A 25,819-nucleotide genomic window follows, 5' to 3' on the forward strand; every position below is an offset into this window, starting at 1 on the left:
GTGTTGTGCTTTGTTTGTGCCTTGTGTGTATCAGTGTGTGTGTTGTGTGTATCCGTGTGTTGTGTGTGTATAATATGGACACATGTATACACACACTGTTTTTCAAATGTGAGGTTGAGGAGTCCCCTTATGTTAAAATGTTTTCATGTTGAAATTCCAAATATACCAGCTGTTATTTATTTGCTATTTAATGTTTAGCAAGGAGAACAATTTCTCCCCCCAAGCAAATCAAGGCCAGATCTGTCATTGTGGTTAATCGGGTCGTCTGCAGAGTCGCGGGGCCAGGGCTTCCGCGGCAGCAGAGGGCACAGGGCCCGGTGCATGGAGGCGGTGTGGCCGTGGCGGGGCCTGGGCTGCAGCCGGGGAAGCTGAGTCATGGCTGGGCCGTCTGCCCTGAGGCAGGTGATGGGGGGGGCGTTGCTCGGCCTTGTCCTGGGCAGGTACCTGGCTGTGCTGTCCGGCTCAGACCTGGGTGGCCCAGACTCCATAACCGAAGACCCCTGCCGTCCGGCTTGTGGTCGAGTCTGGCCCATGGGAGGAGCCAGCATGAGACAGGAGGGAGGACAATGAGGTCAGGTCCTCTCACCCCGGCCCCATGCCACCTCTCTGCTGCCTCTCCAACTCCAGCAGCAAGTGTGTGGCCCCCGACTGGTGCTACCTCTCCACTGCCTCTCTGACTCCAGCAGCGAGTGTGTGCCCCCCGGCCCATGCCACCTCTCTGCTGCCTCTCCGACTCTGGCAGCGAGTGTGTGCCCCCAGACTGGTGCCACCTCTCCGCTGCCTCTCTGACTCCGGCAGTGAGTATGTGCCCCCGGCCCCGTGCCAGCTCTCTGCTGCCTCTCCGACTCCGGCAGTGAGTGTGTGTCCCCTGGCCCCGTGCCACCTCTCTGCTGCCTCTCTGACTCCGGCAGCGAGTGTGTGCCCCCAGCCCCGTGCCACCTCTCTGCTGCCTCTCTAACTCCAGCAGCGAGTATGTGCCCCCGGCCCCGTGCCACCTCTCCACTGCTTCTCCGACTCCGGCAGTGAGTGTGTGCCCCCGGCCCGTGCCACCTCTCCACTGCTTCTCCGACTCCGGCAGCGAGTGTGTGCTTCTGTCTGTGACTGCGGCTCCCTCCTGCCTAGCTGCAGCTCTTAGCAGGTTCTAGAAACGCGGCTCTTCTCTCCTGCCCCAGGCTCAGAGATGTAAACAGCCTGCTGCTGTCTCCAGTGGGGACAGCTCCACCATCGCTTCTGGGCCCCTTTAACTCTTCACACAGCTCTGGAAATTACGCCTCGCCAGCTCTCTGTAGTTGCCCTCTCTGTCCGTCTGGGGTCTTCACTGATCCAGCACACTGTTCAAAACAGCACTTCCTTCTGTGTCTGCAGGCCTTTGGTTTTCCTTTTAAACTTTTGAACAGCCCATGTCTCCTCCAAGAAGGGTCAGAGCGCTCGGTGGCTGTCCGTGCTCCGGAAGCGTCTTTCCACTGCGGTCGGGGGTGTCCCTGGGAGCTGTCCCTGCAGCCCTGCAGCCAAGCCTGCATGAAGCATCATGACTCCGCTTCCATCTCCCATCTGCCAGGCTTTGAACCCAAGTCTGTCCACCTTCAACACTGGCGGTGAGACCTCCGGAGGGACTAGCAGACCGTCAGCTCTTTGAGATCATGGCCCTGGATCTCGGAGGGGCGCGTCCACGGCCCATAGTGCCCCCTCCCCCCACAACTCCTCAGTGCGCCCAAGTACGGTGAGTCGAAAGCCCAAGTCGCAGAACCCATACGACCGACCACCTCAGAGGCCCCTCCGTCTCCACCAGAAACCCTCATCAAGGGGGTAGCTCGGTGCGGCAGAGCTCTCGCCTGCCCCAGCCTCGGCACTGAGCCGTCGGCGGTGCCCATTAAATCAACTGTCCAGACGGCTCGGAAAATCCCTCAGGCCTCTCTCAGAAAGATCTCATGCCATTTAGTTGGAGCAATGATTTTTTTATAAATCAAATAATTAGACGAAGTATATGCAAATTGAATATAATAACCCGTTAGCAAAAATTATACCCTTGTCTTCTTTCCCTCTGCGCCATCCTGAATGGTCACAGGTTGCTGGGGTGTCAGGACTCGCGTGTGTCATCGTCACTGAAGCAACGGGAGGTTCAATTCTCCACCAGCCAAGGAGACAGGGCTTAGGGCTCGCATTTGGGAGAGAAAAAGGTCTAGTCTAAGGTCAGACGCTGACTCACCGTGGGGTCCCAGTGAAGCCCCCAGAGGGGTCTCTGGGCCTCGGGCTCCTCCCCTGTGCGCTGGGCTGTTAGGGAAGGAAAGGGCTGCAGAATCGGGGACAGTGGCTGTTGTCCCCAGGATAGCAGACCCTGCTGCACGGTGCTGAGGGTGCACCGGGAGTGCTGTGGGCCGGGTCGTGTCACGGGGGATAAAGGCCACTGGGGGGCGATTGCCAGGAGGCAGCAGGGCGCGGGGAGAGCTCACTGTGGGAGGACAGAATCTGTCACCAGGGCCAGAGCGTGTCCTCAGCCACCACAGAGGATCCGCCGAAGGTCGCAAACGTCCCAGAGCACACGACACGGCCGCGACTGCACTCACAGGAGGAAGACTGGACTGGGCTGGCTGCCTCACGCACAGACACAGGGAAAGGTCTGGAAGGATGTGCAGGCAAGTGGCAAGATCGGGACAAAGGCCCCAGGACTGCTGGGTGGAAGTGGGCCGGGAGGGAAAAGAATGTCCGTTAAAGAGCAAATCGCAGAGCCACGGTCGGCTCCCTTTTCCAATGCGGGCCCACGGCCACCTCGCCGGGGCTGTGAGGACCCAGCCGGCCTGGGCTGACGTCATATCTCTCCATCCTGGACGCTCTGTGTCTCCCTTGCCTGTCACCTGCCTGCCTTTGCCTTAGGAGCACCCTTAGGAGCTCCTCCCAGAACATGTCGTCACCGATCACTGCCATGGCTTCGAGCCTCTGTGCACCGGCCAGAGCCTTTAGCTCCCTCCCTCCCTCCCTCGTTACCCCAATTCCAACACGCCCCTGCCCCCGGCTTCAGCCCCTGACTTTGCCAGGACTTCCCCAGCGCCCACGCCAGTGTCCCCACCTCCTGCCTTGCTCAGACGGCATTTCTTGTTAGTTGTCACCATCACTCCCAGATCCCTGTCCCTCCCTGTCTCTGCTGTGCTGTTTGGCTACATTTCCACCTGGTTCAGTCCAGTCCTCCGCGACTGCGTGTCGGCACACCGGGAGACTGACAGTGACTGGTGACAACACACATCCGTCCCCGCTGGCGCTGCGGATCCCAGCTCCCTGCCTTCAAAGGCGCTCCACGCTGCCCAGAAATCTCCAGTGTCTTTTCATGCACATTATTCCCCCATCCCCCTAATGCCGCCTTTGGAACTGCTCCTGCCTCGGGGACTCCAGCACCTCCTCTGCCACGGTGCACCCCACTGACCTTGCTTCCTGCTTCCCCAGGAAAATGGAAACAATCAGAGAATTCCCCGCCCCCCCATCTGCGCCCCATGCACCTCACTGTCTCTCCAGTCGTAAATCCCAGCCCTGCTCTGCTGGCGCCCACCCTCCTCCTCCTCAAGGACACTGCCGCGGCCCCTCCCCTCCCCTCCCCTCCAGCACCCGCGAATGTCCTCCCCTTGGACCCTCCCGTCAGCACAACCTGCCGCGGCTTCTCCCCCTGACAGCAGAGAGAGGAAACATCTCCGCCGCTTTCTGCAGCTGCTGCTCCACCTCCCTCCTTCCCTTCCAGCACTGCTCAAAGAGAAAAAATAAAAAGCTGTTTTTGCCTCTCATTTCTTTGGATTTAATCCAAGGTTTTGGCCTCATCACCGGCTGATGCCACACTCATCCTGATGAGGCAGGAGGAAATGAGAAGTATAACGAGGGGTGACCCCTGTCTCACTGGGTGGTGCCACGGGGCCCCCTCTGGTTCCGTCCTTGCCACCAGCTCACATCCACGCCTCCAGCAGCTCGGGTGGGTCCGACCCGCCCCCTGGCTCTCTCTCAGCCCAGACCAACCCGCCCTGCTCTCTGGGCTCCGACTGGTCTTCTCGTGGCCCCTCTGCCCACGTGGCAGCCAGAGTGTTTTGATGCAAGATAAACCTCTTGTTCAAACACCTGGTGCCTTCCGTCATACAGGAGTCAGCTCCACCCTCCCCACCGCGCCCGGGGGGTCTCGGCGTGGCCTCCGCCGATTCTGCAGCTCGCCCCAAGCTCGCACGCCACAGACACCACAGCCCTGCAAGGTAAGACCTTCTCACCCAACCTCAGGCGGATCTGTGCTTTGCCCCTGGCCACAGCGCCGGCAGCGTCACGGCCAGGGTGGGGCCCTGGTCTCCCCGTCACCGGCACTGAGGCTGTGGTAGATTTCACTCGAGAGTAAGGAAGGGCGGCTCCACGGTGCCAAGCCTAACTCTGGGTCTCTCCTTCTCCCTGAAGCACAGGAGTAGCAGACGGTTAGATGATCCGGTCACCAAACGTGGAACGAAACGAAACGCACCATGGGAAACTATTTAGATTTTCCCCCAAACTGCCTCAAGCACAGGAGTAGGTGTTACGCTCTTACACTGCTGCACAAACAAAGCACGGATATTTTAATCTGAAAAGTGGCAGTTTCTCTTTTTACAAGTAGTGTTGTAAGTGCTTTCTAAGCATCCTTTTTAATGCTGCCTGGCACTACGAGAGGGGAGAGCGGTAAATCGATGTCACAGTCTTCGTTGCGACCCAGAAAAACAGTTGCGTTAAGCACTAAACCACACCCGCGGGCGGCGTGTAATCGCTTCCCCGGAACGTGTGCGCGGACAGCTGTGCGTGTTGTGCGTTTTATCACCGCAATCAAACGATGCCTTGCAGATAGCAATGGCGGCTCGATATTTTCATCCAACTTACAAAGCGTGGCTGCTGCGTGTCCCTGGAAACCCACTGTCCGATAGCACGGTGACGTCCGAAGGGCTCAGCGACCACCGGGGAGGTCGATGCCGTCCTGCCATTCCTTGTTGGGATTTTGCATGTGTTGCTGCACCTTTGACCCAGAAGCAAATACGCCCATTATGCCCTCGGGCCAGACAGGTAGGATGGATGGAACCTTCCTCCCAGGTTTCTCTGTGTTCCTCAGTTGCACCTTCAGGGCTGAGTTAAGAACGTTGACTGCTCAGGTCACCTGGAAGCAAGGACCCGCCCCCTACGCTCCCAGACTGGATGAGGCGGGGCCGGCGCGGCCGGAGCGGCTTGCCCACCTGTTTTACACGGCAGGGGGGGTCCACGCTCGGAAAGTGTCCGCGAGGCCTGCCCTCAACACGTGTGTAAACCCAGGGGTGCGGTGCAGTGACACAGGCAACCCAGGCAGCCATGCCGGGCTCTCCCGTCCCAAGTGCGGGGCTCCCTCTCTGTCCCGGCCTCGCCGCCCTTGTGTCTGAGTTTCCTTCCCCCGGCAGGGACGGTTAGGCCGAGCGCGGCAGAGGTGACAGTCAGTAGTTTCAAAAAGACAAATCAACACAAATTCCCCTGGAACCAATTTTTCTTTTTCCTATCACAGAAAGTCGAGATAAACTGGTCATGAGGAACGAGCACTGGGCTCCAGGCGTGTGTGACTGCAGAGTTTAGGGCACTTTCTGGTCATAACTGTAAAGGAAATTGCCCTCATCTCTTCCCGCTTTTCCTCAACACGGTTCCGCAAGCAGGAAACATTTTCTCTTAAAGCACAGACGTCCCCCATTGCTCGGAGCTTGCGATTTCTGTTCCTAATTACTAAATTAATTACCTCCGGATACAGCAGCACGTCTCCCAAACATTAATAGATAAACGCTGTTGTTTTAAATAAGGTTACAGCACGAGCGCATCCGGGCGTGTGCAATGTTTGCCCTTCATTCTTCTAGAACTGGGTGCCGAGTTAGGCAATTATTTATTAAAAGTGCCACTTGGCTTCATTTATTCAACAGTGTTCATTTTCCTTTTCTGTGGCCAAAATTTGATATTCTTTTCACTCATTTTTTCTAACACAAAGCGAATGTGCCTCCTCTCGTTGCATTTTTTTCAGAGTTGAGCAATTTATTCCCTTTTTGTTCTCGGCTGCACCAGCGACTCCCGTGGCAGTTTCCTCTGACCCACCCCACGCAGCGGCTGCCCCCACGCGGGGCGCTGAACACGGGCTTTCGCGCCTGCGCCAACGGCTGCGGCTCAGGCCCCAAGGTGCATTTGCGGGACGTGGTCCTGGGGGAGCTCGGTCAGCAACTCCTCCGTGGATCCACGTGGACAGGCCTGAGCTGCCCACTGGGGGAGTGTGTGTGGCCCCAGAGATGCTCAGAGGCAGGTGGTGGGGAGGGTGCCCAGAGCAAGGTCCCCCACTTGGCACAGCTCAGCAGTGCCCTCGAGACACCTGTCGAGAACCTGGCAAGGCTGTGGAACAGAGGCGACGTCAGTGCTACCTCCAGCCCTCAGGTGAGGTTTCCGTGGAACTCTGGCCGGTCACCCTGGCCGGTCACCTCCTCTCTCTGGGATGACCCAGGAAGGGTCTGCATGTCCATCAGTCCGTACCTGGGAGGACCCTAGAAGGCCCAAGTCTCAAGCCGGGGACACAGGACGATCTCTAAAGGAAGCACAGGCTGTCCCCTCAGCCGCCTGCAGAGTGGGTGGCCCAGGAAGGCTCTCGGCAGGGAGGGAGGAGCTCACAGCGGCCCGGCCACCTCCCTCGGGGAGCAGGGCTCCCTCCTCCTGCAGTACGTGGCCAGCACCGTGGTCCCGAAGCCAGGGCAGCTTCTCCGCCTGAGTCCTGCTTCCGTCTTCCCCGTCTGCCCCAGCCCCTCTCCCGGGCGAGCCTCTCAGGAGCCTCCGACTGGCTTCACCTGGCGGGACGCTGGAGGGGGCAGGTGTTCTTGCCGCCTGCTGAGCTGAGCACACCAGCTACCCTGATTCTGGGGGTGCTGGGGCTGCATCCCAGGTCCGCTGCTTTTTGAAGTTTGTAGATTTCCCCAAGGGAGCCATAGCCAAGCAGTCCCCGACCTTCCCCGAACTCCGTCTGCTTACCTGGACCAGGGGCCGTGTGAAAAGTGCTCCCAGGTGTGAGAGGCACCGCAGGTGGTCAGCTTGTGACAACACCCCTCCCACCGCACAGCTGCCCACCCGAAGTCACAGCCCCTTAAGCTCAGCCTACATTATGCGTCCACTGGGCCCCAACAGGACTCCAGGCCTCCAGTGAGAATCGGTTCCTCGTGTGCAATTTATCATCACATAAAATCCATTTCATCCCTGAAAACCGGCCCTGCCGCCCAAACCTTCCATCTGGTTCTGCGAATGGCTCAGAGTCCCGGTTACCACAGACGTGGAGAAAACGGACATGGAGCGGTGGCCCTCTGACTGCCAGGCCCCTCCGCCCCACAGGGACCGTGCACACTCGCAGGGCCTGCTCCGTGCTGGTCGGGCGCACCCTTAAACTCTGCAGTTAAACCTCCTTGTTAGGTTTGCTTTTGCAACTGGGCATCACTGCAGATGAAACACGTTGAAAAGACAAAGTAATTTTGACTGGGTTTTGCTCTTGTCATCATCGAGAGCAATGACTCACTGGAGCAATCGCGGCGGAAAGCCATTTTCATTTCACGCATTGTTTCAGAGGGAAATTTCCAGCAGGCCCCGTGCTGCGGTCTCCGGTTTGCAGCCTCCGTGGCTGCGCAGGGTGCAGCGGCAGGTCCCACATCGGAGGCCCCCGGCGGGAGCTGCCTCAACAGTCGCCACAGGGAAAGGTTCTCCGGGAGACGCGCTTCTGCCGAAGTCCCCAAATGGACTTGCCTGTGAGTCTTTAGGAAACAGCAGGATGAGACAGTGAAGTGCAGCCTCACTCTCCTCCCTGCCTCAGGAGCTGATATAAAAATGAGGGATGATTGCGACGCCGCTCGACTCAACTCCATTTTAATTGGAAATTATGTCTGAGGTTGCTGCCTGTCTGGACTTCGCCCGTCTCCCTCCTTTCAGAGCGTGTGGATTTATGCACCTGCTCGTATTAAACACCTTGCTATTTCCCATAAATATGCACAGATTTCTGTTTGTTTGTACAATAAATATTACAAAGATCCTACGGAAATTAGAACGGAGCTCGAGGACGGCTGTCCTCCGATGATAGACTATGGCAAATCACGTCCTCCGGAGCCATTATCCGCCAGCATCGTGGCTCCGGTGTGAATATTGCTACTCGTGGGTTCTAAACTGCAGAGGAGAGAATCTCCTAATGGATTTATGGTTTATCAGCGAGTTTCAGGGAAGCCGGAGATGGATGGGTTCTCTCCAATAGAGTATTCATTTAAAAACAATCGACCACGGTTCAATTTTGCAGTCTATTTGTTTTGGTAAGCTGGAGCACCAGCTATAATTCACTTTATTTTAAAGAGAAGCATATTACCCACACGAACGTAGGAACTGCGTTCCTGTAGATCAAGTCAATCAGGACATATTTATGGAGATGTTTTTAAGGTAAAAATCCCGATCTTATTTCTTAAGCATTCAATTTCTCCTTTGGGGATAAGGACATTGGTCTGCAGATGTGGATCTGAATAAAATTAGGTTTATATTATAAATTAAATGGCTTTAAAGCTGGGGTGTGACTTGAGGCTTCCTTACAAACTGGGTGGTAACATGGCCAACCCTCTCGGAACGCCCCTCCACCCCCTGCCCTAAGCAGCTCTGTGCCGAGGGTGCGGCTGGTGCCAGCGGGCTGGGAGCTCGGGGTCCTCAGCCCAGGGCAGCCCATCCTGACCCACCTAACCCAGGGGGTCTGGAATGTCGGCCCCGCACGAGCAGAGACATTGCCGTACCACTGCGCTGCCCCGGGGTCTGGAAGCCTCCGGGTCCATGCAGACGTGCAATAAATACTTGCTGAGTCATCAGGACACAAGGGAGACATTCCCACAGGGGTGGCATTTGCTCACTCTCCAAGGCTCTGGGGCACGTCCAGCTTGGGCTCCAAGCCAGGGCCTCGGGGTCCTTTCTCAGTGGACAGCAGGCCGTCCGGTGTCAGTCTCGGTGCCTTCTGGGAATGGCTCCAGACTCACCCAGAGACCCGGGGACGTCCCTCTCCCAGGCAGAAAGCTCAGGAAGCTCCGGCTGCTTGCGGGCGTCAACTGCGGCTCACAAGCCCGACTCACCAGAGGACCGTGAGGCCGAGAGACCCTTTGCCCCTGACCCCGGGCAGCGTCCGGAGCCTGGGGGCCCCTCCACACGCAATGGGACGGCAGCCCCATGTCCTTCTGCAAGTAAGACGCTACTCAAAGTCTTCTCATCGAGTCCTCTCCCAGATCCTGGCAACCAGGTACGGACTACTGTCATTGTTTTCATGTAACAGGATGTGAAGTTCAAAGGCATTAACTCCAGAGTCGCAGTTGCTAACGAACAGCCAGTTCTCAAGCTCCTACCCCGGAACCCACGGCCGCTATGAGGAATGGGAGCTTCGGCATTACTAGCTAGAAAAGCTCTTCCTGTTCCCGTGGGAACAAACGGTCTGCAGGACGAGGGGCTAGGGGCAAAGGTCATTTTCCAGACTAGAGACAGGACCCATGACTGCTCCCCTGCAACACACACACACACACATGCACATATGCACATACGCACACACCACATACACATGTGCACACACGCCGCACACTAGCAGTGGGCCGAGCGATGGCTTCCTCGCCCTGAAACGGGGCTGCGGGTGCACCGAGCTCACGTGTGCTCCGCCAGCTCGTCATCCGCACGGGGCGATCGCCGTGGCAGCCTCCCTGGGAGAAGGTCGCCCCTTCGGAATGTCGTTTGCAAAGTGAAACTGCTGCGGCGTCTTCCTGGCTGGGACCCTCAGGCCCCTTTGCAGGGAAGCACCGAGCGGGGCTCCCAGTGTCGCTGCTGGCACCTCCCTTTCCCCTTTGCCGCCAGGCTTCCGGGCCGTTCGTTCTTCCGCCACTGATTAGGACACGGAACCGTCTTCCTCCGCGCTGCCAGGCAGGGGCCCGGCAACATGCGTGGCAGGATGGGGCCGTGTTCATATTCTGCCCCCAGCCCAGGCCTGGACGCAAAACACCAGGGTCAGGGCCAGAGGGGACAGGAAAACATAGGAACCAACCTCATCTCCATTTTTAAGAAAAACTTCACAGTGGAAGTTTGATTTAAAAATTCCTATGTGCTAAAGAGTTAATTATTTGCTAGATTTGCAAAAGACTTTACCCCAAACAGCTAGAGAAATGGAATGACTTCCGCACACATGCATATACACGCTCACACAAACATGCACACACATTTGCACGCTCGCACACAGCACACACAGCTGTGTGTCTCTGAGACCAGAGCCACCCACAAACTAGACCCCTCAAAACATCATCTGGCAGGACGCAGGGACAGCAGGGATTGAATTGCACTTGTTAATGAATTCTTTGCAGAGCCTGGGCCCCACCCTGTAGGGCAAGGCGGCCTGGGGCAAGTCCTCTGAAAGGATGTGACCCGGGTCCCCAGGCCACAAACAGGTCTGCCAGGTGGGTGGGGAGCAGAGGGCTTTAGCCCAAGCCTTGGACCCCGCCCGGCAGCACCACTCACAACAGGAAAGCACCAATGGTTGTTTAAAGCTCTAAGTATAAATATTGGTTGCCTTAAAAACATACCCCACTCACATCTTTCTACCTGGAGGGGTGTGGGGATGTCTTTGTGTGGGTGTTTGGTTTTTCTCAGCAGCTAGAACATAAATGTAGCTGGATTATGTGGCCGGAACCATTGTGTTTCAGGAGAATATCATTTAAAGGTATCATTTAAAAAAAGAATATGATCAATGAAAAAGAAAGAAAGAAACCACCATGGTGGAGTCGGTCGCCCCAGAGAATCAAGTTTTCGAGTATCTATTTAAGCCTCCTCTGCGCTTCAGATGGTTATTTAGCTGGAAGAATCCGCCTTTCATGTGAAGAGCTATTGTAGTCCGCGGTCGGCAGCTCCGCTCAGCAGGTGCGAGACAGCAGTTCATAGTGCCTCGTATTGATGCTCGGGAAGCAGCAGGTAGTAATATCCCCCCATTTGTAGCGTGTGCTTAATAACTGTGTGTACCTTAAACAGGGATTTCTTTCCCGGCATTAGGGAGAAGCCCACAGCCCAGCTGCCCCTTCCTGAGGCTCCGAGTCTCAGAGCCCCCCCGGGAAGCCACGGGGAGGCCAGGCCCTGTGTGGGGGCTTACTGCACTGGGAGAGTACAAGGTGATAGGAGAGAGTGAGATTTGCTAGAATAAAAAAGAAACAGAGGGCTCTGTGGGCTTGCACTTCACGATCAGTTTCTGCTGCACGGCTATTCCAACCTCTAATGTCAGCAAACACACAGAGGTGAATACGCACTGGTGACCACCTTCACGAGGAAAAACACAAAGGTCTCTTTTACACGGACAGCCAGGAGGGGATGTCGTGCTGGAAGACAAAATTCAGAGCCAGAAGGAACTGCTGTTACCAAGCGGCCTCCCGTACAGACTGGGTCATTCGTGAAGCACAGAAGTTTATTTGACAGATGGTTCTGGAGTTTGGGCAGCTCTAGAGCATGGCTCTGGCACTGGGGAGGGCGCCCCAGGGCAGGAGGTAGAAGAAGGGAACATGCACCAAAGCAGGACGAAGAGAGAAAAGTGGGCCACGCTCACACTTCTATCAGGAGCCTCTGCACGGTGATGGCATTAATCACTGATCACTGATCTAGACCTGCGGGCAGAGCCGCCACCCCACGTCACCGCCTGCAGGCCCCGCCTCCCAGCACCATTACCGTGGCCATTTCAGCATGACTGTCATGTCGGTGGGGACATTCAAACCACAGCAAGTTTCCTCCTTGGTCATAATGCCAAGTGCTTCTTCCTTGTCCCAGCACATCGACAGGAGTGAGTTTTGATACGTCGTTTTATGGAGCTGTTTTCATTCAATTTGAAATTCATGCTTTAGGGTAGTTACAAACTAGATATGTTATTGGGGTGGAATTGCATTTCAAGGAAAGAGAGTGAGGAATGAGTCCCTGTCTATTTCAGCACAATCTGCAGCCTCACATTCAGGCCCTGAAACAGCCACCGGCCTTCAGGCAGCGTCACCCTCTGGGAGCTCACACCTGTGCTGGGCGCTTCTCACTGGGTTCACTTTCTAGAAGCACATTGCCTGACTTTCTTCATTCTCCAACGCCAACCACTGGCACTGAAAGGGTGATTGGCCAGCACATCCCAAAGGAAATGCCTTTTAAAAGTTTTTATATTTAGTCTTGCCTTGATTTATCTTTATCAGGTCATTTTGTTGTTAGCATGGGATTCACAAAACATAAAATATAATCTTCAGCTGGGCACAGTGGCTCATGTCTGTAATCCCAGCACTCTGGGAGGCAGAGGCGGGAGGATCGCTTGAGGCCAGGAGATGGAGACCAGCCTGAGCAAGAGTGAGACCCCGTCAACCCAAAATAGAAAAAATTAGCCAGGTGTGGTGGTGCACCTGTAGTCCCAGCTACTTGGGAGGCTGAGGCAGGAGGATCACTCGAGCCCAGTAGTTGGAGGCTGCAGCGAGCTGTGATGATGCCACTGCACTCTAGCCTGGGTGACAGAGCAAGACCCTGTCTCAAAAAAAAAAAAAACTTTTCCCACTCCCTTAGGAAGTGTATCTCCCCGTCCCATCCCCTCCCCCCTCCCCTTCCCTCCCCCCACTTCCCTTGTCACAGTCCCTGCTCACGTCAACTACCTGAGAAGCTGTCCTTCCCTTGCTCCCGTTTCAGTCCCTAGGATATGCTTCCTTTAGGCAGAAAGGCAGAAGGAAGACATTTTAAAGACATTTTAAAGTGTCCATCAAACAGATCACAATTGTCTTCGCTTCTCTGAATTCCAGAGCACTTTTCCTGGGTATGTCATAGCCAGGGGATCTCACGCTGGATTCTGGGAATGCCCTGCAGGCATCTTCTCAGACCACAGTGGAATAAAAGCAGCATCAACCCTAACAGAAACTCCCATTTCTACTCAAAGTCATGGAAACTAAACAACCTTCTCCTGAATGATTATTTCATAAACAAGGAAATCAAGATGGAAATCAAAAGATTCTTTGAACTAAATGACAAAGGAGACACAAGTTATCAAAATCTGCGGGACGCAGCTAAAGCAGTCCTGAGAGGAAAGTGTTAGAGCCGGTTCCCCTCGGCCCCAGGAACAGAGAGGCAGAGTCACCGAGGCTGCAAACGGCAAAGGAGTTTACTGGCTTCCTCAAGCCAGGGTCCAAGTCCCAGAGCACCAACGCAGTGGCCTCTCCACGAACCAGGCCCCGGCCCTGGGCTAAAAATTAAGCTTTTATGCTTTTCAGTAGGTTACATACGCTGGGCACACCATCCCCCTCCCTCCCTCAGTTCATTTGTTCCTTCAAGACTGGCTGACCGTGTCGGCTCCTGATTGGTCGGTTCCATGGTCGCGTTAACTCCTGATTGGTCGGCTCCAAGTCTCGGCTCCGGTGGTCATCGGCGTCATTTCCGGGAAGGGGAGGGCCCACGCCGGGGAAACTGAAACTTGGCCTATTCCAGGAAGCCTAGCCTGTCATGGAGTCACCTTTGCTCTTACGAAAGTTTATTTCCAATAGATACTTTTTAAAAGCGCCTGTGGAATGGCTGGCGGGCTGGCGCCGTCTCCCAGGTGAGGCAGCTCTGGTTCTGGTTCCAGCCTGGACCCGGGTCGGGGTGGGGGGCCGGCGGGGGGATGCGGGGGCTGCGCCCACCTCCCAAGTGCAGCCACTTTCCGATTCCTGTTCCTGCCTGTGTCCCGGCCCGGGCGGGAGGACGGCACTGGGCGGTTAAAAGAGAAACGCCACAAGGGGCGCGGGCTGCCCCCGCGTGGGGACGTGACAGGCTGTTTCTGAAAGGGAACCGAGTGCAGGTTCCTCTTCTAACTGGTCTGACCCCGCTGTCGATGTGGAGTCAGGTGTCCTGGAGAGGAAACTGGTTTCTCAGGAGCCCTGATTTTCTTTCCCGGAGATAAGGCACAGGCCCGGTGCCTTCAGCATTGCCGGCTACAAACGGCCTCAGTCGATTATCTCATTAGCAGGTGTCCCCTCCTCGCTGTTCCTCCAGGATAGAGCCTGTGACGAACCTCTGAAGACGAACCTCTAAAGACGACACCCACGGTGAGGAGCAGAGCCCTGGGGGGGTGGGGTGGGGCTGGTGCACCAGATGGGGCTGGTGGGGGGCGGGGGGGGCTTCCTTAGAATAATCGTAGTCAGAAAATCGACCGTTCGGGGACCAGGGTGCCCTGGCAGGGGGTGAGGCCCTTATGTGCAGAATCTGGCTTAGTTCTAATGTCCCACAGGGGGTTACTGTCCTCACCACCACAGGACAGATAGGGAAACTGAGGCCTGGAGGGTTTTGGTGGCCTGCCCAAGGTTTCAGAGGGTAGAAGGCAGAGACGGGCCTGGACCTACCCCGTCTGACTTCAAAGCCGGACCTCCTCCTCCCTGCAGTCCTGGATCCATTCGCTGCCGGACACGTGGGACCCAGGGCCATCACGTGTGCTCGTGCAAGGACAGGGGCTGCAGGGAGTAGCCCTGGTCTGCCCCTCTGTAGGTGTGGGGCCTCCGGGTGGACAGAAACGGGAAGGGGAGCAGCTCACCCCACTGTGCCCATCCCAGGCCACATGGCTGCCCCCTCCTACTTCCCCGGGTGCCCGGCAGCTGCCTGTGGTGCCCCAGCAGCCCGGCTGGGTCTCACCAAAGTGCTCCAAGAGGGGGACAGCGGGGAGCATGGCTGTCAGTGACACAGGGCCAGTCCACATGTCTGCCTCTTGCTGACTGAGGGGAGTAACGTGGTGGTAGCCGTCTGCCCTTGAGAATCTGGGTCACTTTTCCATGCCCCAATGTCCTCACCCTGGGAAGACTCATCCTCTCTCCCTCAGGCCTGCTCACACGGCCAAGGAGACCCCAGAAGAGGCCCCTGAGGTGGCAGAACATGCTCAGTGGCTCCATGAATCAGTGGGCAAGTGGTGGCTGACATTCCCTGAGCCCAGTCCCCTGCCTGGGGTCCTGTGTGACAATCTCCACTCCTGTCCTGTGGTTGGCCAGGGGTCAGCCCACCTGTGCAGAGCAGCCCCCACCGTGAGAAGGGGCCTCGTGCTGCCAGCAGGACATGGACTCACCGCCAGGTAGGAGCCGCAAGCCCTCTGCGGTGCGACCTCCCCCCACCCCGGCAGACACCCGCCCCGCTCTTCCCGGCAGGGCCCCCTCCTCTCCTTTCGGCTGTTCTATTATGCAGTGGCGTGGCCTGGGGGCACATGTGATCGTGGCATAAACACTGGGCCTGAGCCTGCGTGAGCGAGTGGGAAGAACAGACGCTGCAGCCAGGCCAGCGGCCCCTGTCTCCTCCCCCTTGTCCTCCCACCACACACTCAGTCACCACGAATCCCCTGCATTTTACTGCACTGGGTCACCCCTGTGACTGTCCCTCCCACCAGTGAGACGGAGGCTGGCGTGCTGGCCCGCCCCACGCTTAGCAAACACGGGACCCGTGATGTGTATGGAAGGAAGGAAACCAGAGCCAGACGGAAGTTACAGCAGAAAGACTGACACCTCCGGGAACACCTGCAGTGGAGGGAGAGACCCCGCCTGGAACTGGCTCCACTCTAGGCACAGCAAGAGCAGGTGACAGCCCAGAGCAGCGGGGGTGGGGGATGAGCAGGCTGTTTGAGGGAGGTAGGGGGACCACGCTGGGGCGAGGGGCCAGTCGGCTGGGGCGGGGCTGCCCCCTAAGGGACAGCAGGACTCACCCAGCAGGGGTGCGGACCAAGGCCGAGACCTGACCAGAAAGGGCCGCAGGGGACCCGCCACAGCCCTGGTCAAGGAGAGCAGGTCTCAGAGGGAAGGTGGAACGGGGTGGAAAGAAGGAAGGAGAGAGGGAAGACAGGAAGGAAGGGGAGGGAAGAAAACACGGATCGGGTTAGTTAACTGATGGGTTGCTTGGTTGATGGATTAGCTAATTGACTGATTAATTCATTAATAGTTCCGTTAATTGATATAAAGCAATTGATGCGGCACAGGCCAGTGGGTGGGAATACGATAAACTGAGTAATTGGAATAAATACTAATGATAACATGTCACTGCCGCCTTACCCATGGCATATTCAGAAATAAAATAACAAAAAGGTAACAAAAAGTAAGTATCTTGCCTGTTAATTTATAAAGTAGTTACTCAAATTTGACTTTTTAAAGAAATATCACTTTAACACCCAACATATTTACACAGGGTCATAAGCCGTCAATGCCGGCTCTAGCATGATTCCTTCTCCTCATCCTGGTCCCAGAAGCTTGGCGACGTCACCCTGACACCCCAGCCTCCGGGGTTCGTCCCAGAGAACCACGCTCAGGACTGCAGCCTCTCACAGGGTCTGTGTCGCCCGGCTGGCTCCTGGCAAGTCACGGCCCGGCTGGACTGGAGGCTCCACCCCTGCCTGTCTGTGCGTGTTCAAACGCAATTCACTCACTCTCACCTGCACCCCAGGTGCGTTTGAGAGAGTGTTTATTTGTGAAGATGAAAGCTCGCTGACATCACACTTGGAAGAGTCACGCTGGCGTGAATGCAGAAGCTGCAGGTACCACCGACACCACGCTGGGGCCAGAGAGGCCCCGGTGTGCATGTAGGTGGCAGGCTGAGTCCTCAGGTCCGTGGGATTACTCTAAGTTGCACAGCCTGTGTATTCACTGCTTCAGAATAAACTGTTGGCTGATTTAAATATCTTAAAATAAGTTGAGCTGGAAAATCAGCTCTTGCTGGGGTTTGGCGTGTAAGTCGGGCATTTGTCCAGAGACAGCAGATGTGTCCCACTCTTGCCAGCTGCCGTCACGGGGCCCAGAGGTCAGACACGGAAGCACCGGGACTCCGCCGATCTGCAGTGAAGGTCTCCTCCGAGGGAGGCCGAAGGTCAGCTGCGGTTTGGGAGGGGACACGAGAGCACATGGATGAGGACAAAGGAAGGGTGAGGTCCCATGCCATGGTGGGGCTGGGTGGTGGCCTGAAGGTGGGACAGCCCTGCCCACGTGGGCAGCACAGAGCTCGTCTGTGAGAATGGCCCTCGTTTGAGCCAAGCCCCTCCCCTGTGTGGGCCCTTCCACTGCGTCAGCACTGCCAGTCCCTGGACGGAATGCCACCCAGCCCCCATGATGCTGGAATATTCTTCCAAACAGTGGTGGTGGCCACTCGGTTCCCACAGAGCCCCCAGTAAAGCACAGCCAGGGGACAGGGCCTCAGACACCAACCGCACGTCCTGGACAGCCGTTCTCCGGACACTCAGACTCCATCCCGCTCCAGTCCCAGGAACCTCGGGGCAGAGAGCCAGGGCGCAGCTCCCCCACCCAGCGTCGGTCAGTCCCCGTCCTCTAAGGACCACCCCGGGGCCCAGAGGCTGCAGAGCAGAGATCAACTTGCCTCGTGCATTCTACTGCCCAGCAGTGAAAGGCCACATGCCTTCCTGGCCATGCCACATTTCCCACACGGGGACCAGAGTGCACAAAGCCTGTGTGGTGGCCCAGGGCATGGCACTGTGCTTGCAGTTTACAGCCGTGTGGCTCGGGCAACTGAAGCTCACGCTGCCTCAGTTCCCTGCTTTGTAAACTGAGCCAACCACACATTGGCAGAGTCACCTGCCAGCGCTCCGTCCCTGGCATGGGATGTTCCCTGGGAAAGAACTTCGCCATGGTAACATTTCCCAGCTGCCCTTGCAGTCAGTGCAGTCACCTACCTGATTGAGCTGTAGCCAGTGAAACCCCAGCGCAAGCCCTGGGCTCCCATCCCGGCCTGACCACAGAAACCTGGTCGCTTCTCCGCCATGTCTCTTCCCCTTCCTGGCTGTCTGGAAAGGAAAGGATTGCACGGCAACCTTGGGAACCCCGTGTGCTGAGGAGGCCGAGCCTGCTTCAGCTGGGTCCCTGAGAGACTGCATGGCCAGCACGGCCAGCCGCCAGCTCACGGCTCTTAGCTGAGTCAGAAGCCAGTTTCCAATGTCCTTGAGCCATTTCACATTCTGGGGTTTCTGTGTTACTGTAGTTAGCCCACCCTGCATGACAGTAAGACCCCAGAGTTTCTCTGGGAAAAAACAGCTAAATCCATGCAAAGGGGAAGGAATAGAGCCTACAACGCAACTGCCGCTGGTATTACCCTCCCTGTTGTGCACCCACCCAGCATTGCGCTCCTGCCTCACGCTCACCGGCACAGCTAAAGCGTAAGACCACCGGAGAGAACTGGGCTGGACCCTGCCTGGGCCAGGGGGGCTCACAATGCCTGGGAGGCCCATAGCCAGAGAGAGAAAGTTTCCCCAGAGGACTACTTGGAGTACTTTTTAAGATGGGGATGTCTTGGTCCATTTTCTGTTGCTATAAAGGGATACTTGAGACCAAGTGATTCATAAAGAAAAGAAATTTATCTCTTGCAGTTCTGAAAGCTGGGAAGCCCAAGGTCTAGGGGCCGCCACCAGTGTGGGCCTTCTTGCTGGTGGGGACTCTGCGGAGTGCAGAGGTGGCACAGGGCTCGAGTGGTGAGGGGACCCACGAGAGATGGCCAAATTAGCTTTTAGAGCAGACCCACTTCCATGGCAACTGTCCAGTTCCCTCCATAACCCATTAACCCATTCATCCCTAAGTGGGTTAATTCACTCATGAAGGCAGAGCCACCTCCCAAAGGTTCCACCTCTCAGCACTGCCATAGTGGAGGCATGAACTCGGTGTGACATTCAAACCACAACATTCTACCTCTGGTCCCCAAACACACGTCCTCGTATGTAAGATCCATTCAGCCCATCTCAATAGCCCTAAAGTCTTACCTTGTTCCAGCATCAAATCACAGGCCCAAAGCTTCAAATATCATTTAAAGCAGGTATGAGTGGCACTGAAGGCACGATTCTCCTTGAGGCAAATTCCTTCCAGGTATGAGCCTGTGAAATCAAACAAGTTATCAACTTCCAAAATACAATTGAGAGACAGCCGTAGGAAAGGCATTCTCATTCCAAAAGGGAGCAGCAGGAACAAACACAGGGGTGACTGGTCCCAAGTAATCCCAAAACACAACCAGGAAAACATTAAGTGTCAAGGCTCCAGAACCATCTTTAACTCTGTGCTGCCTCCTGGACATGCTGGGCTAGAGGTCGGGCCCCCATAGGCCTGGGGCAGCCCTGCCCCCGTGGCTTTGCCGGCCTCAGCCATGCAGCGGCTCTCCCAAGCTGGTGTTGCACCCTAGTAGCTCTACAGCTCTGGGGTCTTGGTAGTCATCCCACCCCCATGACTCTACTATTAATAGAAATCTCCCCAGTGCAGACACTCTGAGGCAGCTCTGAGCCCACAGCTCTGCTTGGCTTTGCCTAGTGGGGGTGCCCTGTAGTGGCTCTGCCCCAGCAGCAGGTTTCCACCTGGGCCCCAGCAATCAACACATCCTTTGGGGTCCAGGTGGAGGAAGCCAGGCCTCCACAGCTGCTGCACGCTGCGTGCCTACAGAACTGGCACCACACTGACATTGCCAAGGATCATGGCTCGTACCTTCTGCAACCATGGGTGCAGCCACCCTGGGGTTGCTTAAGCCACAACTGGGCAGCTGAGGAACCTGCACCAGAATGTGGGAGCAGAGGCACAAACGGGCTGGGCAGCGAGCCCACGGAGGGCACCCCAGGCCCATCCTGCCCTCCCAGAGCTCTGACCTGTGATGGGAGAATCAGCCTCAAAGATCTCTGACATGTCCTTGGAGTCCTTCTCCTGTTGTCTTAATGACCCCTTAGAGAAATAAAAACAAATTCCCCAACAGACTGAATGGACCACCTCATGGGCAAAGGGACCCCAGAGAAAACTTTACAGTGAGTTCCTAGCCATGACAGGATGGGAGGTGGGACACGCCTCGTTACGCTCCCTCCTTCATTAACTGCCACCAGGCCGTCCTCCCTACAGGCTCACAGAGCCAACCTTGGGAACAACTGACCAGCGTTCCTTCCACCAGCCACAGAGTGGTTCTGGCCAGTCTACAGGGGATGCACGGTGAGGGCTTTGGTGCTTTGCTTCCCCTTTTGATGTCAGCGGGCCGAATGCTCCATGCTCAGATCATGCTAAGGCCACCACTTTTTGTGCATGGACCCCACGAAGTACCATGAAGTTCAATTATATATGTGCATGTTTCTCCTTTTATAAATGTTCATGACTCCTCCTACAGCTTGTTAAATATGCATGCTGGGCCACCCTGCTCAGCATAAATTCCTGTTCCCACTGTCCCTCCCTTGAAGTGCTTGCTCTTGGCTTCTGGCCAGAGGCTGCGCTCCCAGCCTGCAAGACGGCAGCCTGTGGGCTGCGGCCTCCATGAGATAGGCTTTCCTCTCCAAAGGGATGAGCCGCATCGTTCTTCAGCTGACATCTTCTATTTGTATCAGTCTCTGTGCAAACAGTTGCTGGGACACACCTTTGGTTTCCCTCCTGGACTTGCTTTTCCACTCTTACCACGGCCAGGCTGAGTTTTCCAAATCTTTGCACCTGGCTTCCTTTGTACATGTGTGTGTGTGTGTGTGTGTGTGTGTGCGTGTGTGTGTGCGTGTGTGTGTGTGTGTGTGTGTGTGTGTGTGTATTGAGACAGGGTCTCGCTCTGTTGCCCAAGCTGGAGTCCAGTGGTGTCATCAGAGCTCACTGCAGCCTCAAACTCCTGGGCTTAAGTAATCCTCCTGCCTCAGCCTCCCAAGTAGCTCCGACTACAGGTGAGCACTGCCATGCCCAGCTAATTTATCTACTTTTTTGCGGAGACAGATTCTCGATCTTTCTCAGGCTTGTCTTGAACTCCTGGCCTGAAGCCATCCTCCCACCTCAGCATCCCAGAGTGCTAGGATTACAAGCATGAGTCACTGCACCCAGCCCTGCTTTCTTTTTAATTATAAATTCTGTCTTTAAAGCATCTTATTTCTCCCTTATTTTACCATGCAGCAGACTGAACGTTTTGCTGCTTAGATATTTCTTCTGCTGGATGTCCCAGCTAACTGCTCACAAGTTCTGTATTCCATGAAGTCCTAGGACATGGACACAACTCAGCCAAAGTCTTTGCTACTTTATAGGAAAGACGGCCTTTAATCCAGTTTCCGACACCTTGCTCCTCATTTCTGTCTGAGACCCTGTCAGAATGGCCTTTACTGTTCAAGTTTGTTTCTACCAGCATTCAGGTCACAGTCACTTAGTAATCTAAGAAGTTCCAGATTTTCCCTGGTCTTCTTTTCCTCTGAGCGCTCCCCAGAGACCCCTCTGCTCCATTTACAGCAAAGCAGACATTTTCCAGCCTCCTCCAAAATCTCCTAGCCTCTGCCCGTCACCCCGTCCTACAGCTGCTCCCTGGTTTTCATGTGTCTGTTACGACAACAGCCCCACAACCCGGGACCACTTCTGTGTTAGTCCATTCTCTGTTGCTATAAATGAACACTTGAGATTCGGTACTTTTTAAAGACAAAAATGTATTTCTTACAGTTCTGGAGGTTCAGAAGTCCAAGATCTAGGGACCACATCTGATGACGGCCTTCTTGCTGCTGGGGACTCTCTGCAGAATCCTGAGGTGACACAGGGCATTAAGGACGAGGGGGCTCATGAGAAACTGCCAAACTGGCTTTTGTAACAGACTCGCTCCCACAGTAACTAACCCACTCCCTCGATAATCCATTGATCCATTACTGGATTAATTCATTCATGAGGACAGAGCCCTCATGACCCAATCACCTCCTAGTGTCCCACTTCTCAGTACTTCTACACTGGGGACATGAGCTTTTGTGGGACACAGCCGAGCCACAGTAGGGGTTTGCAAGGTCTCTGTCTTGGGAACACCCTTGCTCTGGGAGGGAAGGGTGCCCTGGGAGCTCTGGAAGGTGCCAGCAGGTGTCTGGCCCTCCAGCCATGGTGACAGATGCTCACTCTGGCACCCACGTCCAACTCCAAAGCAGGGCTGCTGTGAGGGTCAGACCAGCGTGGGCCACAGAGCATCCGTGAGTGGGGGTGGGGGCTACTTGCCAATTTTCTGGACTGCGCAAGACTCGGGGGGAATGGCATGACCTTTCACAAAAAGGAGCCTCCTTCTCAAAATGTCTGCATGTCCCGTCAGTCTGGCAGATCGGCTTTGATCTGGGCATCAGGGTGGGCACATTCCTGGCACAGCGGAGCATGGAAAGCACGTGTCCTGCCAGCGCTGTGAGGCACCCCCCAGTGATCTCTGGTCTGCGGGCCGGACCCCACAGGAGAAAAGAAGGAAAGAGAAGGGAGAGGAAAGAGAGAGAGGGAGCGAGCAGAGGGACCGAGGCAGACAGAGGGAGGGGTCGCTGGGCGAGACTCACCGGGGGCTGAAGGTCCACACCCAGGCCTGGGCCCTGGAGCACCATGGTGCTGCCTGCAGGGCTCTGTCAGGGCCACTGAGTTCCTCAACTTCTGCACGTCTCAGCAGCAGGGTGGGGTACTCGTAATCACGGGACACGTGCTGATGGCTGTCAACTGCTCCCAGCTCCTAGAATATAGTAATTAATGACTCAATAAACTGTCCCCACATCAGTGACCTAAACACTGACAAGGAGAAAACTAATAGAGTCTTTTGTTTTGACATCATTTTCAAATTTTCAGTTACTAAGAGGGAAGCCACAACCAACCATGACCCGAAGAGCAAGCCACAGAAGACGGATAAGAAAGTCGTGAAAAGTGTCAAAATTAATAAGCAGGTTCACGTAGGCGGGTGAGGGGTGGCCAGGGTGGGGACAGAGGCCACGACTGGGTGCATCACAGACCGTGACATTCCAAAACACTCGCCGTGGTTCTTCTTTGTATTTTCTCTATCTTGGAAAAAAGTGTGATTTTTTTTTTTTTACACTGCTATAAACAAAACTGCAACTGATATTTTATAGTCTCTGCAGTGGATCACAAACACCTGCTGGGCAGGAAGTTGAAGGCAGCAGGGCTCCCCGACACCCCAGGACAGCACCTGACATCCAGTGGGTCCCCCAGGCATGGCTTTAGCTCCCTCCTGCTCCCCGGGAGGCAAGTAGGGGTCAGGGGACCTCGGGCCTTGCTTCTGCCTCCAGGCCCAGGGCACTGCTGCTCTGCACCACTCGGCCCTGCCCGGGGGCTTCTCGCCTCCTCCTCCCCCAGGTCCCATCAGTCCCCCTCGCCTCTCCCTGGGGTCACTACGCCTTCTTGGGAGGGTTCTGTGCTTTTGGACCAGGATTCTCTCTTGTTACGTGAGCACAGTTGGATCTGGGAAACGGCGTTGTTCGAGGTACTGCAAGCCCAGAGCGGCTTGCTCGGCCATCGGGAGGGCAGCAGGAGCAAACGCTGTGTGCCGCTCCCCTGGCCGGGGGTCCCAGCCTCAGCCTCCTGCCAGAGCACAATGGGCGGTTCACAGAGCTCTCCGGGAAACTCTCGGGGACCTCTTATTCGCCACCGCCCTCTGCCAGATGTGCACCTCTGCTTGCAAAGGCGACTGACCCTCCCTCAGGGCTCACACGAGGGGCTCTCCCGGGCCGGCACCGGCCAGAGCCATTCAGAGCAGGCTCAGGAAATGCGGTTCCAGGTGCCCCCGCAATGCAGAGGACATCACAGAAAGGGGTGGCGGTGACACGGTGGCAGGGGCCATAATCAGAGAGGCGCACAGCTGTGAGCACGTGTGCGTGCAGGAAGGTGAGGACCGGTCTGCACAGACCCGGGGCACGAACGTGGCTCGAGAGTCTGACGAAGCTCGATGTCAGGGGAACGCTGCAGCCCAGACAGACGCTGGTCTCTGAAAACCTCCAGGCTCATTTGCCTCGAAAGTTCTTTTTTCCCACAATAGGGGAATTTGGTTAATATTTCTTCACAACCTGACCAACATGAGAAGGGCAGAGTGAAGGTGCCCGCAGGGGGCGGACATGCCAAGCAAACGACCCGAGTGCGTAGGAGCCGCCAGCCTCCAAGAACACGAGAGCACAACTAGCAAACACACAACAAAAGGCCGCTGCTTCATAACAGATGGGCAGCTCTTAAAAATCAATAAATATTTCATCAGAGCCTTGATCGCACTGGAGAGACGGTTAACAAATCACACGGCACGGTGAGGAGCTCAGTGGCAAGGAGGTGGCCTTCCCTGCGTCTCAGCAGCAGGACCTGGGACTTGGCCAGGGGCCTCCATGGTGATGGGCCTGTGCCCGGAAACGATTCTGCTGAGAAAGACAGTTTGGAACAGAGGTGGCCGGTCCAGCTTCAATTTCCTTTCAGCCCTGATTTTGCATAAATGTTCTTTTTGGCCTCCCAGAGATTCTTCTCCCTGGGGAAAGACAGCATTCCAGAAAGGCTGCATCGTCAGCCTTTTTCAGAATCTGTTGATGAACAACGCCTAACTCAGAACAATCTTAATGCTCACAGTTTAGACCGTGATCCCGGGAGGGCACCCTGGGAACACACGTGCGTGTCCCTGGGCTCCCCCTGGCCCACCGTCCCCAGCACCCGAGGCCACGGCAGGGTGTGCCTCCCACGTCCAACAACATGGCCGGCACTGCAGAAAACACCCGGCACGCAGGTGAGCCACGGCCCTGCTCCTAGGGGTGTGCAGCTTGCTGGGAGTTGATAAAGACACACAGGAAGCAGGTGAGGACCTGCCAACCAAGAGGGAGCAAGGTGCAGAAAGCCGCAGGGTTTGTGAGTGGACAAGCCGAGAGCCCTCTGACCCCACGGGCAAGGCTCAGAGCCCTGGACCCGGAGACGCCCGCCCAGGTCCCCAGGAGGAGGGGTCCCGCCCAGCTGCTGCGGTGCCCCCAGCAGCAGACCCGCAGCTCTCAGGGCCCCACGCTGACCATGGCCATGTCCCGTAGATGTGCCACATCAGTGACTGATTGAGGAGAGGTTCAAAGGCAGAGCCATTCTTGTCCCAAGGGGACAACTCCAGGGGGGGTCAACTGAGGCATCACAGATCCCCTTGAACCGTTTCTACCCACCCCCCAAAACAGGTGTTGACCCTGAAGGGCCCTTCCAGTGGGCACCCCGCACAGCGACTCTGTCCCACAATTGGCTCCCAGATAGCCTTCCTGGTGACAGTCTGCCTGGCCCACCCTCCTCATGTTCCATATGCCTGTCACCTCCCGAGATGTTGCCTCCCCGTCCCCGGCCAGGCTGTGGCTGCGGACAGCGTGCTTGCTGTGGCGTCCATGCACCTGCTGCTGTCACTCTCTCTAGACCTCGACGGCCCCTCTCTTAGGTACAGTCCTCCCAGCTGCCCTTCACGGCTGCCCCCATCCACGGCCCACGGCCCCGAGGCCTCCACACCCTCCCCTCACCTCCCCTGTGAGTGACGCCCTCTGGACTCAGCCCTGCTCTGCCCCCAGGGTCTCTGTGGCCCTGACCTCTCCCCCGAGCCCTCTAATGCCGTTACCTGGTCAGCTCCTGCGGCCTCAGCCCGCTCGGCAGTGAAGAGCATGCGTGACGCAGGCATTTGCTCCCTGGACAGCAGCGGCCCCTGCCAGGTGACACGCATGGCTTTCACGTTATGGACGTCCATGTTCAAACATGCAAATCTCTGGAAGTCTGTGCTTCAAAATATGACAGACAGAAAAATATGTAAATTACAGAAATTAATCTCTGCTGATAACATTTCAGGAACCAAAATGCTCCAGACAGGAAAAGGTTCTTGGCTGGAGACGCCCCCAAGAGCGAGGCTCGCGGGAGCCTGGTCTGACCGGGAGGCAGCTGTCTGCTGGGAAAACACAGTCCCAGATATGGTGACTGAAAAGTCTCACCCACGTCTGGCTCTGCTCCTCCTGCAGTATCCGGGATGCATCACAGGAGAGGCCCTGAGCCTCTTAACAATATGGCTCATCTACTTAATCTGGAGTGAGCACGAGGAATTGAGTTATGCCGGTGACAAAGGCCCTCAG

The 25,819-nt window shown here is 56.2% G+C and overlaps 3 long non-coding RNA genes across 4 annotated transcripts; 2 read left to right on the plus strand and 1 right to left on the minus strand.

Annotated features, from left to right (window-relative positions):
- The first annotated feature begins 13,461 nt into the window (after positions 1-13,461).
- On the plus strand, positions 13,462-16,659 carry LOC123650008. 2 transcript variants are annotated; one of them, XR_006739209.1, is made up of 4 exons: positions 13,462-13,591; positions 13,997-14,078; positions 14,843-15,584; positions 16,186-16,659. It is a non-coding gene; the product is annotated as an uncharacterized LOC123650008 (long non-coding RNA). The 2 variants fall into 2 exon arrangements; XR_006739210.1 differs by having other exon boundaries at positions 14,026-14,078.
- Positions 16,660-16,776: 117 nt separating this feature from the next.
- On the plus strand, positions 16,777-22,760 carry LOC123650010. The gene is made up of 3 exons (XR_006739212.1): positions 16,777-16,915; positions 21,411-21,495; positions 22,545-22,760. It is a non-coding gene; the product is annotated as an uncharacterized LOC123650010 (long non-coding RNA).
- On the minus strand, positions 18,749-25,367 carry LOC123650009. Its single transcript, XR_006739211.1, has 4 exons — positions 25,318-25,367; positions 22,265-22,431; positions 21,409-21,490; positions 18,749-18,865 (listed from the first exon to the last, which is right to left on the minus strand). It is a non-coding gene; the product is annotated as an uncharacterized LOC123650009 (long non-coding RNA).
- Between the last annotated feature and the right edge of the window lie 452 nt (positions 25,368-25,819).

Source organism: Lemur catta, chromosome 14, assembly GCF_020740605.2.
Source record: "Lemur catta isolate mLemCat1 chromosome 14, mLemCat1.pri, whole genome shotgun sequence".
In the NCBI taxonomy this organism is placed as follows: domain Eukaryota; kingdom Metazoa; phylum Chordata; class Mammalia; order Primates; family Lemuridae; genus Lemur; species Lemur catta.